Below are 12552 nucleotides of genomic sequence, written 5' to 3'. Positions count from 1 at the left end.
CCCACAGCCGAGTGGTACATTGACATGTCATTATTACCCATAGTCCACAGTTTACATTACGGTTCACTCTTGGTGTTGTACATTCTGTGGGTTTTAACAAATGTATATTGGCATGTATTCTATAATTATAGTATCATACAGAATAGTTTCACTGCTTTAAAAATCCTTTCTGCTCTGCCTGTTCATCCCTTTTTTTCCCCTAACCCTTGGCAACCAGTGATCTTTTTAATGTCTCCATAGTTTGGTCATTTCCAGAATATATGGGAATCCTACAATATGTATCCTTTTTTAGATGGGCTTCTTTCACTTAGTAACATGCATTTAAGATTCCTCCGTATCTTTTCATGGCTCATTTCTTTTTAAGGCTGGATAATATTCCATTGTCTAGATATACCACAGTTATCCATTCACTTACTGAAGGACACCTTGGTTGCTTTCAAGTTTTGGTAATTATGAATAAAGCTGCTATAAACATCTGTGTGCCAGTTTTTGTTGGATGTAAGTTTTCAACTCATTTGGGTAAATACCAAGGAGTGCAGTTGCTGGATTGTATGGTAAGAATAATGAATTAGGGTTTCTGTTGCTCCACATCCTCACTAGCATTTGGCGTTGTCAGTGTTTGGGTTTAGTTCATTCTAATAGGTGCGTGTTGGTATCTCATTGTTGCTTTAATTTGCAATTCACTGATGACATGTGATGTGCAGTATCTTTTCATGTGCTTATTTGCCTTTGTATATTTTCTTTGGTGAGATGTTTGGCTCATTTTTTAATCCAGTTGTTTTCTTATTGTTGAGTTTGAGTTCTTTGTATATTTTGGATAACAGTCCTTTATCAGATATATCTTTTGCAAATATTTTCTCCCAGTCTGTGGCTTCTCTTCTTATTCTCTTGACAGTGTCTTTTGTAGAGTAGAAATTTTTAATTTTAATGAAGTCTAACTTGTCAATATTTTTTCATGAATCTTGCCTATGGCGTTGTATCTAAAAAGTCATTGCTATACTTAAGGTCATGTAGATTTTCTCCTATGTTCTCAGAATTTGATAGTTTTGCATTTTACATTGAGGTGTGTAGTCCATTTGAGCTAATTATGTGAAAGGTGTAAAGTCTGTGCCTAGATCCACGTTTTACTTATGTGTGTTATTTTTGCATGTGCTCTTTTGTCAAAGATCAGTTGACTATAATTTAGTCTGTTTCTGGACTCTCTGTTCTTTTCCATTGATCCATTTGCCTATTCTTTGGCTGATATATTGTCTTGATTATTGTTGCTTATATAGTAAGTCTTGAAGTTGGGTAGTGTCAGTTCTCTAACTTTGTTCTTCTTTAATATTATGTTGGCTATTCTGGATCTTTTGCCTTTCCATATAAATATTAGAATCAGTTTCTTGATATCCACATGATAACTTGTTGGGATGGTATAGAATTCATCTATCAGGTTGGGAAGAACTGACATCTTGGCCATATTTAGTCTTCCTATCCATGAATATAAACATTTTATTGTTGCCTGCCCTTTGCCCTGAGGTGGGAGGGAGGAGGCTCCTCAGAGCCTAGCACAGGAACTGTAAAGGAAATTGGTAACCACTGGCAAAGAGCACGTGCTGTGAGGGATACCCAGAGCAAAAAAAAAAAATAGTTAAGGCGTGAAAAGTCTCTATTACGGTAAGGCCAAAGAGTGAAAGGAACAGAGAGAACAAAGGTTACTTCTGTGAAGCTGGGGAGAGGAACACGCTGGCCAAGTGGACTGTTGAGGAGACTCCTGAGGAAGGCAATTCTGACATATGCTACAACATGGATGAACCTTGAGGACATTGTGCTAAATGGAATAAGCCAGTAACAAAACGACAAATACCGTATGATTCCACTTATATGAGCTGTGTGGCTGACAGGGTCTTGGTGCTGTGGCTGGGTGTCAGGCCTGAGCCTCAGAGGTGGGAGAGCCAGGTTCAGGACATTGGACCACCAGAGACCTCCCGGCCCCACGTAACATCAGTCGGCGAGAGCTCTCCCAGAGATCCCTGTCTCAATGCTAAGACCCAGCTCCACTCAATGACCAGAAAGCTCCAGTGCTGGACACCTCATGCCAAACAACTAGCAAGACAGGAACACAACCCCACCCATTAGCAGAGAGCCTGCCTAAAATCGTTCCTGCCCACCAGAAAGACAAGATCCAGCCTCATCCACCAGAACACACAGGAACCAGTCCCCTCCACCAGGAAGCCTACACAACCCACTGAACCAACCTTACCCACTGGGGGCACACACCAAAAGCAGTGGGAACTACGAACCTGCAGCCTGCAAAAAGGAGACCCCAAACACAGTAAGTTAAGCAAAGTGAGAAGACAGACAAATACCCAGCAGATGAAGGAGCAAGGTAAAAACCCACCAGACCAAACAAATAAAGAGGAAATAGGCAGCCTACCTGAAAAAGAATTCAAAGTGATGATAGTAAAGATGATCCAAAATCTTGGAAATAGAATGGAGAAAATACAAGAAACGTTTAACAAGGACCTAGAAGAATTAAAGAGCAAACAAACAATGATGAACAACACAATAAATGAAATTAAAAATTCTCTAAGAGGAATCAATAGCAGAATAACTGAGGCGCAGGAGAACGGATAAGTGATCTGGAAGATAAAATAGTGGAAATGATTACTGCAGAGCAGAATAAAGAAAAAAGAATGAAAAGAACTGAGGACAGTCTCAGAGACCTCTGGGACAACATTAAATGCACCAACATTCGAATTATAGGGGTCTCAGAAGAAGAAGAGAAAAAGAAAGGGACTGAGAAAATATTTGAAGAGATTATAGTTGAAAACTTCCCTAATGTGGGAAAGAAAATAGTCAAGTCCAGGAAGCACAGAGAGTCCCATACAGGAAAAATCCAAGGAGAAACACACCAAGACACATATTAATCAAACTATCAAACATTAAATACAAAGAACAAATATTAAAAGCAGCAAGGGAAAAGCAACAAATAACATGCAAGGGAATCCCCATAAGGTTAACAGCTGATCTTGCAGCAGAAGCTCTGCAAGCCAGAAGGGAGTGGCAGGACATATTAAAAGTGATGAAAGGGAAAAACCTACAACCAAGATTACTCTACCCAGCAAGGATCTCATTCAGATTCGATGGAGAAATTAAAACCTTAACAGACAAGCAAAAGCTAAGAGAATTCACCACCACCAAACCAGCTTTACAACAAATGCTAAAGGAACTTCTCTAGGCAGGAAACACAAGAGAAGGAAAAGACCTACAATAACAAACCCAAAACAATTAAAATGGTAATAGGAACATACCTATGGATAATTACCTTAAATGTAAATGGATTAAGTGCTCCCACCAAAAGACATAGACTGGCTGAATGGATACAGAAACTAGACCCATATATATGCTGTCTACAAGAGATCCACTTCAGACCTAGGGACACATATAGACTAAAAGTTAGGGGATGGAAAAAGATATTCCATGCAAATGGAAATCAGAAGAAAGCTGGAGTAGCAATTCTCATATCAGACAAAATGGACTTTAAAATGAAGACTATTACAAGAGACAAGGACATTACATAATGATCAAGGGATCAGTCCAAGAAAAAGATGTAACAATTGTAAATATGCACCCAACATAGGAGCACCTCAATGCATAAGGCAAATGCTAACAGCTATAAAAGGAGAAATTGACAGTAACACAGTCATAGTATAGGACTTTAATACTCCATTTTCACCAATGGACAGATCAATCAAAATGAAAATAAATAAGGAAATACAAGCTTTAAATGAGACATTGAACAAGATAGACTTAGCTGATATTTATAGGACATTCCATGTAAAAACAACAGAATACATGTTCTTCTCAAGCACTCATGGAACATCCTCCAGGATAGATCATATCTTGGGTCACAAATCAAGCCTTGGTAAATTTAATAAAATTGAAATTGTATCAAGTATCTTTTCCCACCACAGTGCCGTGAGACAAGATGTCAATTACAGGGAAAAAGAACTGTAAAAAATACAAACACACGGAGGCTAAACAATACATTACTAAATAACCAAGAGATCACTGAAGAAATCAAAGAGGAAATCAGAAAATACCTGGAAGCAAATGACAATGAAAACACGATGGCCCAAAACCTATGGAAGGCAGCAAAAGCAGTTCTAAGAGGGAAGTTTATAGCAATACAATCCTACCTCAAGAAACAAGAAAAATCTCAAACAACCTAACCTTATACCTAAAGCAGTTAGAGAAAGAAGAACAAAAAAAGCCCCAAAGTTTGCAGAAGGAAAGAAATCATCTTAAAGATCAGATCAGAAATAAATGAAAAAGAAATGAAGGAAACGATAGCAAAGATCAATAAAACTAAAAGCTAGTTCTTTGAGAAGATAAACAAAATTGATAAACCATTAGCCAGATTCATCAAGAAAAGGAGAAGACTCAAATCAACAGAATTAGAAATGAAAAAGGAGAAGTAACACCTGACACTGCAGAAATATAAAGGATCATGAGAGACTACTATAGGCAACTATATGCCAATAAAATGGACAACCTGGAAAAATGGACAAATTCTTAGAAAAACACAGCCTTCTGAGACTGAACCAGGAAGAAATAGGAAATATAAACAGACCATTCCCAAGCACTGAAATTGAAACTCTGATGAAAAGTCTTCCAACAAACAGAAGCCCAGGACCAGATGGCTTCACAGGCGAATTCTATCAAACGTTTAGAGAAGAGTTAACACCTATCCTTCTCAAACTCTTCCAAAATGTAGTAGAGGGAGAAACACTCCCAAACTCATTCTGTGAGGCTACCATCACCCTGATACCAAAACTAGGCAAAGATGTCACAAAAAAAGAAGACTACTGGCCGATATCACTGATTAATATAAATTCAAAGCTCCTCAACAAAATACTAGCAAACAGAATCCAGCAGCACATTAAAAGGATCATACACCACGATCAAGTTGGGTTTATCCCAGGAATGCAAAGATTCTTCAATATATGCAAATCAATAAATGTGATACACCATATTAACAAATTGAAGGATAAAAACCATATGATCATCTCCATAGATGCAGAATAATCTTTCGACAAAATTCAACACTGATTTATGATAAAAAACCCACCAGAAAGTAGGCATAAGGGAACTTACCTCAACATAATAAAGGCCATATATGACAAACCCACAGCCAACATTCTCAATGGTGAAAAACTGAAATCATTTCCACTAAGATCAGGAACAAGACAAGGTTGCCCACTCTCACCACCATTATTCAACATAGTTTTGGAAGTTTTAGCCACAGCAGTCACAGACAGAAAACAAATAAATGGAATCCAAATCGGAAAAGAAGCAAAACTGTCATTGTTTGCAGATGACGTGATATTATACACAGAGAATCCTAAAGATGCTACCAGAAAACTACTAGAGCTAATCAATGAATTTGATAAAGTTGCAGGATACAAAATTAATGCACAGAAATCCCTTGCATTCCTATACACTAATGATGAAAAATCTGAAAGAGAAATTAAGGAAACACTCCCATTTACCATTGTAACAAAAAGAATAAAATACCTAGGAATAAACCTACCTAAGGAGACAAAAGACCTGTATGCAGAAAACTATAAGACACTGATGAAAGAAATTAAAGATGATACCAACAGATGGTGAGATATACCATGTTCTTGGATCGGAAGAATCAGTATTGTGAAAATGACTATATTACCCAAAGCAATCTACAGATTCAATGCAATCCCTATCAACCTACCAATGGCATTTTTCAGAGAAGTAGAACCAAAAGTTTTACAATTTGTATGGAAACACAGAAGACCTCGAATAGCCAAAGCAATCTTGAGAAAGAAAAATGGAGCTGGAGGAATCAGGCTCCCTGACTTCATACTACACTACAAAGCTACAGTAATCAAGACAGTATGGTACTGGCACAAAAACAGAAATATAGATCAATGGAACAGAATAGAAAGCCCAGAGATAAACCCACACACCTATGGTCAACTAATCTGTGTCAAAGGAGGCAAGAATATACAATGGAGAAAAGACAGCCTCTTCAATAATTGGTGCTGGGAAAACTGGACAACTACATGTAAAAGAATGAAATTAGAACACTCCCTAACACCATACACACAAAAAAACTCAAAATGGATTAGAGACCTAAATATAAGGCCAGACAGTATAAAACTCTTAGAGGAAAACATAGAGCACTCTATGACATAAATCACAGGAAGATTTTTTTGACCCACCTCCTAGAGAAATGGAACTAAAAACAAAAATAAACAAATGGGACCTAATGAAACTTAAACGCTTTTACACAGCAAAGGAAACCATAAACAAGACAAAAAGACAACCCTCTGAATGGGAGAAAATATTTGCAAATGAATCAACAGGCAAAGGATTAATCTCCAAAATATACAAGCAGCTCATGCAGCTCAATATCAATAAAACAAACAACCCAATCCAAAAATGGGCAGAACACCTAAATAGACATTTCTCTAAAGAAGATATACAGATTGCCAACAAACACATGAAAGGTTGCTCAGCATCACTAATCATTAGCAAAATGCAAATCAAAACTACATTGAGGTATCACCACATACCAGTCAGAATGGCCATCATCAAAAAATCTACAAACAATAAATGCTGGAGAGGGTGTGGAGACAAGGGAACCCTCTTGCACTCTTGGTGGGAATATAAATTGATGCAGCCACTATTGAGAACAGTACGGAGGTTCCTCAAAACACTAAAAATAGAAGTACCGTACGAGCCAGCAATCCGGCTACTGCGCATATACCCTTTGAAAACCATAATTCAGAATGAGTCATGTACCGCAGTGTTCATTGCAGCTGTGTTTACAGTAGCCAGGACATGGAAGCATTCTAGGTGTCCATCGACAGATGAATGGGTAAAGGAGATGTGGCACATATATACAATGGAATATTACTCAGCCATAAAGAGAAACGAAATTGAGTTATTTGTAGTGAGGTGGATGGACCTAGAGTCTGTCATACAGAGTGAAGTAAGTCAGAAAGAGAAAAATACAGTATGGTAACACATATATATGGAATCTAAAAAAAAAAGTGGTTCAGAAGAACCTAGGGGCAGGAAAGGAGTGAAGATATAGACATGGAGAATGGATTTTAGGACATGGGGTGGGGGAAGGGTAAACTGGGACGAAGTGAGAGAGTGGAATGGACATATATACACTACCAAATGTAAAATAGATAGCTAGTGGGAAGCAGCCCCACAAAACAGGGAGATCAGCTCAGTGCTTTGTGACCACCTAGAGGGGTGGGATAGGGAGAGTTCGAGGGAGACGCAAGAGGAAGGGGATGTGGGGATATATGTACATATATAGCTGATTCACTTGTTACACAGCAGATACTAACACAGCAATGTAAAATAGTTATATTCCAGTAAAGATGTTTAAAATAATTTATTGTTTATTCTTTGACTTCTTTCATCAAAGTTTTATCATTTTCCTCACGTAAGTCTTATACATATCTTTTTAGATTTATACCTGTTTCATTTTTGGGGGGTTTTAATGTGTATGGTATTGTTTTAAGTTTCAAATTCCATTTGTTTATTGCTGTTGGAAGAAAGTGACTTTTGTATATTAATCTTCTATCCTGCAATTGTGCTGTAATTGCTTATTAGTTTGGGGAATTGCCTTTTTTAAAAAAATTAATTTATTTATTTTTGGCTGCTTTGGGTCTTCGTTGCTGCGCCTGGGCTTTCTCTAGTTGCAGTGAGCGGGGGCTACTCTTTGTTGCAGTGTGCGAGCTTCTCATTGCAGTGGCTTCTCTTGTTGCAGAGCACAGCCTCTAGGTGTGTGGGCTTCAGTAGTTCTGGCATGAGGGCTCTAGAGCGCAGGCTCAGTAGTTGTGGCACATGGGCTTAGTTGCTCTGCAGCATGTGGGATCTTCCTGGACCAGGGCTTGAATCCGTGTCCCCTGCATTGGCAGGCGGATTCTTAACCACTGTGCCACCATGGAAGACCCTAGGGCAATTGCTTTTTTAATTGACTCTTTTGGCTCTCCTGTGTGGACGATCATGTGATCTGCAAACAAAGATAGTTTTATTTCTTCCTTTTCTTCCTGTATCCCTTTTACTTTTCTTACTGTGTTAGCTGAGTGCCATCCACTACAGTTTTGAAAAGGAGTGGTGAGAGGGGACAGCCTTGCTTGTTCTTGTTCTTACTGGGAATGCTATTTTTCTCACCATTAAGTATTCTGTTAGCTGTAGATTTTTTGTAGATGTTCTTTATCGAATTGAGGAAGTATCTGTCTGTCCCTTATTTGTTGAGAGTTTTTATCATGAATAGGTGTTGGATTGTCAGATGCAAAAAGTCAGATGCTTTTTCTGCATCTATTGATATGATCATGTGATTTTTCTGCGTTAGGCTGTTGATGTAATGGATTATAGTAATTGATTTTTTTGAATATTGAATATTGAACCAACCTTGCATGCCTGGAATAAATCCTCCTTGGTCATGGTGTATACTTCTTTTTAAACATGCTGTATTTGATTTGCTAATATTTTGTTGAGGATTTTTACATCTATTTTCATTCTTTTTATTTTAACTCTTAAAAAAGGAGGTGACATTTTTTAGCTTGGGGCCATACAAAAAGGGCTACAGGCCAACTTTGGCCCATGGAGTGTAGTTTGCCAACCCATTTCCTTTACAATGTGTATTGTTGACTTATCAAAATAGAATGTTAATTGATACTTTTACTCTTCTCCCATACAGTGCAAGGACTCTTTTGCACTTGTAATTCTACCTTTATTGTCTTATATACCATTTATATCATGTATTTTAAGTCAGTATATGTTAAAATCCCACAAGCTATTATCAATATTTTATGCAATTAATATTCAATTCAAATTATGCATATATTTATGGTTTCCTTTAATCTTCCTTTCTGCATTGTCAAGTTCACATCTAAGAATTTTCATTGTGTATGAAACGTCCTTGACTGTTTCTTTAGTGTACATTTTTAGGGATGAATTTATTTTGTTTCTCTGAAAATGTCTTTGTTTTACCATTATTCTTCAAAGTTGTAGTATTGCTGTATTTATCGAATGTTAGTTTGGCAGTTGTTTTCTTTCAGCATTGTACATTGTCTTCTGGCCTTCACTGTTGAAGTCACTTCTGTCTTTTTGTTGCTCTTATTTACAGGCACCTTGTCTCTTTCTGCCTGATTTTAAGATCTTCCCTTTATTTTTGTTTTTAGCTGTCTTAATGTGATGTGCGTAGGTGTGGATTTCTTTTTATTTACGTGCTTGGGGATTGTAGGACTTTCTTTTTTGGTATTTATTCATTTGGCAGTGTTGGGTCTTAGTTAAGGCACGTGGGATCTTTAGTTGCAACATATACAATATTATCTTTTTAGTTGTGACATGCGGGATCTTTAGTTGCGGCATATGAACTCTTAGTTGTGGCATGTAGGATCTAGTTCCCTGACTAGGGATTGAAACTGGACCCTCTGCATTGGGAGCGTGGAGTCTTAGCCACTGGACCACCAGGGAAGTCCCTGTAGGACTTTTTATATCTGAGAATTGATACCTTTCCTCAGTTTGGGGATGATGTCAAACTGGTTTGTTTCTTTTTTTTTTTTGAGGTATTGCTTCTGCTCTGTTCTCTCCTTTCTTTCTGGGACTCCAATTTCATGTCTGTTAAAGTGATGTTTTAACTTTATTCTCTATTTCTTTCCTTCTTTTCTATATTTTCCATCCTTGTTTCTCTTTCTACTTTTTCTTGAACATATTCTTTTAAGCTGTCTTCCAATTACTTCCTAAACTATGTCTAATCTGGGCTGGTTTACCCACTCAGTTGAGCTCTTGATTTTGGTTATCACATTTTTCAAGTTTAGAGTTTCCATTGGTTTCTTTTTATGGTTTCTAATCCTTTCCCAAATTTCTCAACCTTCTTTTCTATTGTTTTGTACACAATTAGAATTTAAAAAATTCTTTTAGATCCATTGTCTGATGACTCTTTAATAGTGAGACCCTGTGTGTCTGCTTGTCGTCTGTTGTTTCTGTGGCTTTAATTCATGTTACCTTATCTTCCCATGAACTTTTACATGTGTGTATGTGTCACATATTTATTTTTTAGAGCAATTTGAGGTCTAGTCTAATATCTTTCTTCTGAATTACCCTTATTCCTAAGAGGCAGCCTTTGAAGTCTCTATCCGAAATGAAGGGTGTTCACCAGGGCTTCTCCACTCCTTGCTGACTTAATATATCTTTCGTTGAATTTAAAGACTGTCCCAGGGCATTCAGTCTCCCAGCTACCTCTCTGGAATTGGCAGATACCTCTAGGGGAATGGTGGTTCCAAGTGCCAGTCTCATCTTTCTGCATCCATATCTTTCCCCGTTCCCATCTCAGTAAATATTTATTCTTTTGTTTTCCAGTGTCTTCAAGCTGATTTAAAAAAAGTATGTATCCAGCTTTTCTTGCTGTCCTTAGCGGGAGGCTTGATCCAAATTACTTAATCCTCTATTACTGGTAATAGAAGACTGTCTTCAAATTTCTTGGTATAAGAGATAGATTATATGGTAACTGAGTTGGGGTTTTCCATTTTTAGCTAAGGACGTTTCCATTTAAAACGTCCTTATATAATTAGTATAAAAAAATAGAAGTTCTTTCTTTGTAACCTTGAATATAGAATGATGGACCACTTTTGAAGGTCAGAGAAAGAATTATTTTATGAGGCCTTTCTATCTATGACACTAGATATCTATTTGGAGGACTACCATACTATATTTTTCAAGATTATTATTGATAAGTTGAGTACTACTGAATTAGAGAACTGGATATGTTATATGTGCAGAGTACTTGAAAACAGATAAAAAATTCATTCTGACCTTGGTTAGTTTCACACAAATTGGCAGATAGTTTTCTGTAATTCTTAACTATTCCTAGAGGAGAAAATTCTGGAAAAGGCTATTGGCAAATGCAACCCAGGGTCTCATAACTTTGAGTCAAGGATTTCTTTCCAGTATCTAACTACTGTGTTTAAGCCTATTTATATTCAGTCATCACAGAAATAGAGAACAGTTAGTGATTATCGTGCATACTAGAGTCCATTTTCATTAGTATAAGGTTCACAAACTAAGACAAAATCTGTGTGAACAAAGGTGTGATGTGCATGTTTATTCAGGGGCTAGCTGGAGTAGAATATTCTTGGCAGATGGTAGGAGATGAGATTACACAAGGTAGATTGGGGCTGATTGTGTATTGCTTTGCAAGACTGGGTGTTTTGATTTTGTCTCATATATGGGAGCTTTTGAGTGAGAATGAGAGATCAAATAACAGTTTCTGACTGTTAATCTGGCAGTGTTTGGAGGGTAGACTAGGAGAAAATATTGGAAGCAGGGATAATAAAAAGCTCTAATAGTCTAGTTATGAGATGATACAAGCTTGACTTTTTGTGGTTAAGTAGGAATGGAGAGAATGGAATGCATTTTAAAGAAAGAGTATTTGTTGTTCATACATGGGAAGTTGAGAGAGAAAGCAGAGAAGACTTTGAGGTTGTAAGTGTGGATGAATGGTAGCATAATACTGGTATCAATATCAGAAGCTGGAAAGTAAGGATGTTGAAGGTAGATTGAAAGCAAGGGTAATGAATTTGGTTTAAGATAATTTGAATACAGGGTGATAGAATTGTTCATTATCTGGAAAACAGTTTGTAGTTGTTAAAAATAAAATTTAACAATAAAATGTTGAAAGTGCAAGGTGCAAGTTTTCCTGTCAGGGAGTCCCCCCATTATTATTTCCCCAGAAGTTACCACTATTCGCTGCTTGCTGTACCACTATTTGACTCTTTTTATGTGTATGTAAACATATGTGTGTGTGTATCTGTCATTTATACTCTTCACCATGCTGTGGGGACAGATCTAACTTGTCCTTTTTAATGTATAGTATAGATAAACCTTTATTTATGGAAGTTTAGCTTATTTCTGATTTTTTCATTTTTTTAATTAAAAAAAGTCACAAAGAAAATTCTTATAATTACATTTGGGTACTCATCCAGCTATTGTCATAGAATAAATTCCTAGGATTGGGCCAGGGGATAAGCAGATTTATCATTTTGATACAGGTAACTTTGCAGAAAGCTTACTATAGGGGTGTGTGTGTGTGTGTGTGTGTGCGCGCGTGCGCACGCACGCAAATTAACGTATTTTTTGTGGTATGAGGGGAAAGTATATCATGCATTTGGGTGTGGTACCTACTGGTGATGTATGTTGGTATATTCTAGCTTTATTATTCAAAAAATTAACATATTAAAAAGTAATGAAATTGCAAACATCAACTTGGAACAGGAGAAATCCTCCTGGCTTGGGAAAATACAAGGGGGCAGTACACATATGCTTGCATAGAAACTAGAATTGGAGGTGAAGTAATGGTGGTGGTGATTGAGAAAGGGATATTCTGAAATTAGTGAAGTCCTGGAAAGTACGTCTAGTAAATATTTCAGTGCCAAGAGGGAAGGAGATAAATCATTTTAATTTTATTTTCCAGAAACTTTCAGGTCTTTGTAAATTTTATTTCTG

General features: G+C 37.1%; 1 protein-coding gene across 6 annotated transcripts in view; it reads left to right on the top strand.

Moving 5' to 3' along the window:
- Positions 1 to 12552, top strand: part of CEP83 (centrosomal protein 83) — a 141437-nt gene that overhangs the window by 59204 nt on the left and 69681 nt on the right. The window lies entirely within an intron of this gene.

The sequence above is a fragment of the Delphinus delphis genome, chromosome 11 (assembly GCF_949987515.2).
Source record: "Delphinus delphis chromosome 11, mDelDel1.2, whole genome shotgun sequence".
NCBI lineage: Eukaryota > Metazoa > Chordata > Mammalia > Artiodactyla > Delphinidae > Delphinus > Delphinus delphis.
Note: the sequence above shows the minus strand (reverse complement) of the source record. Positions and strands in the feature narration are given on the sequence as shown.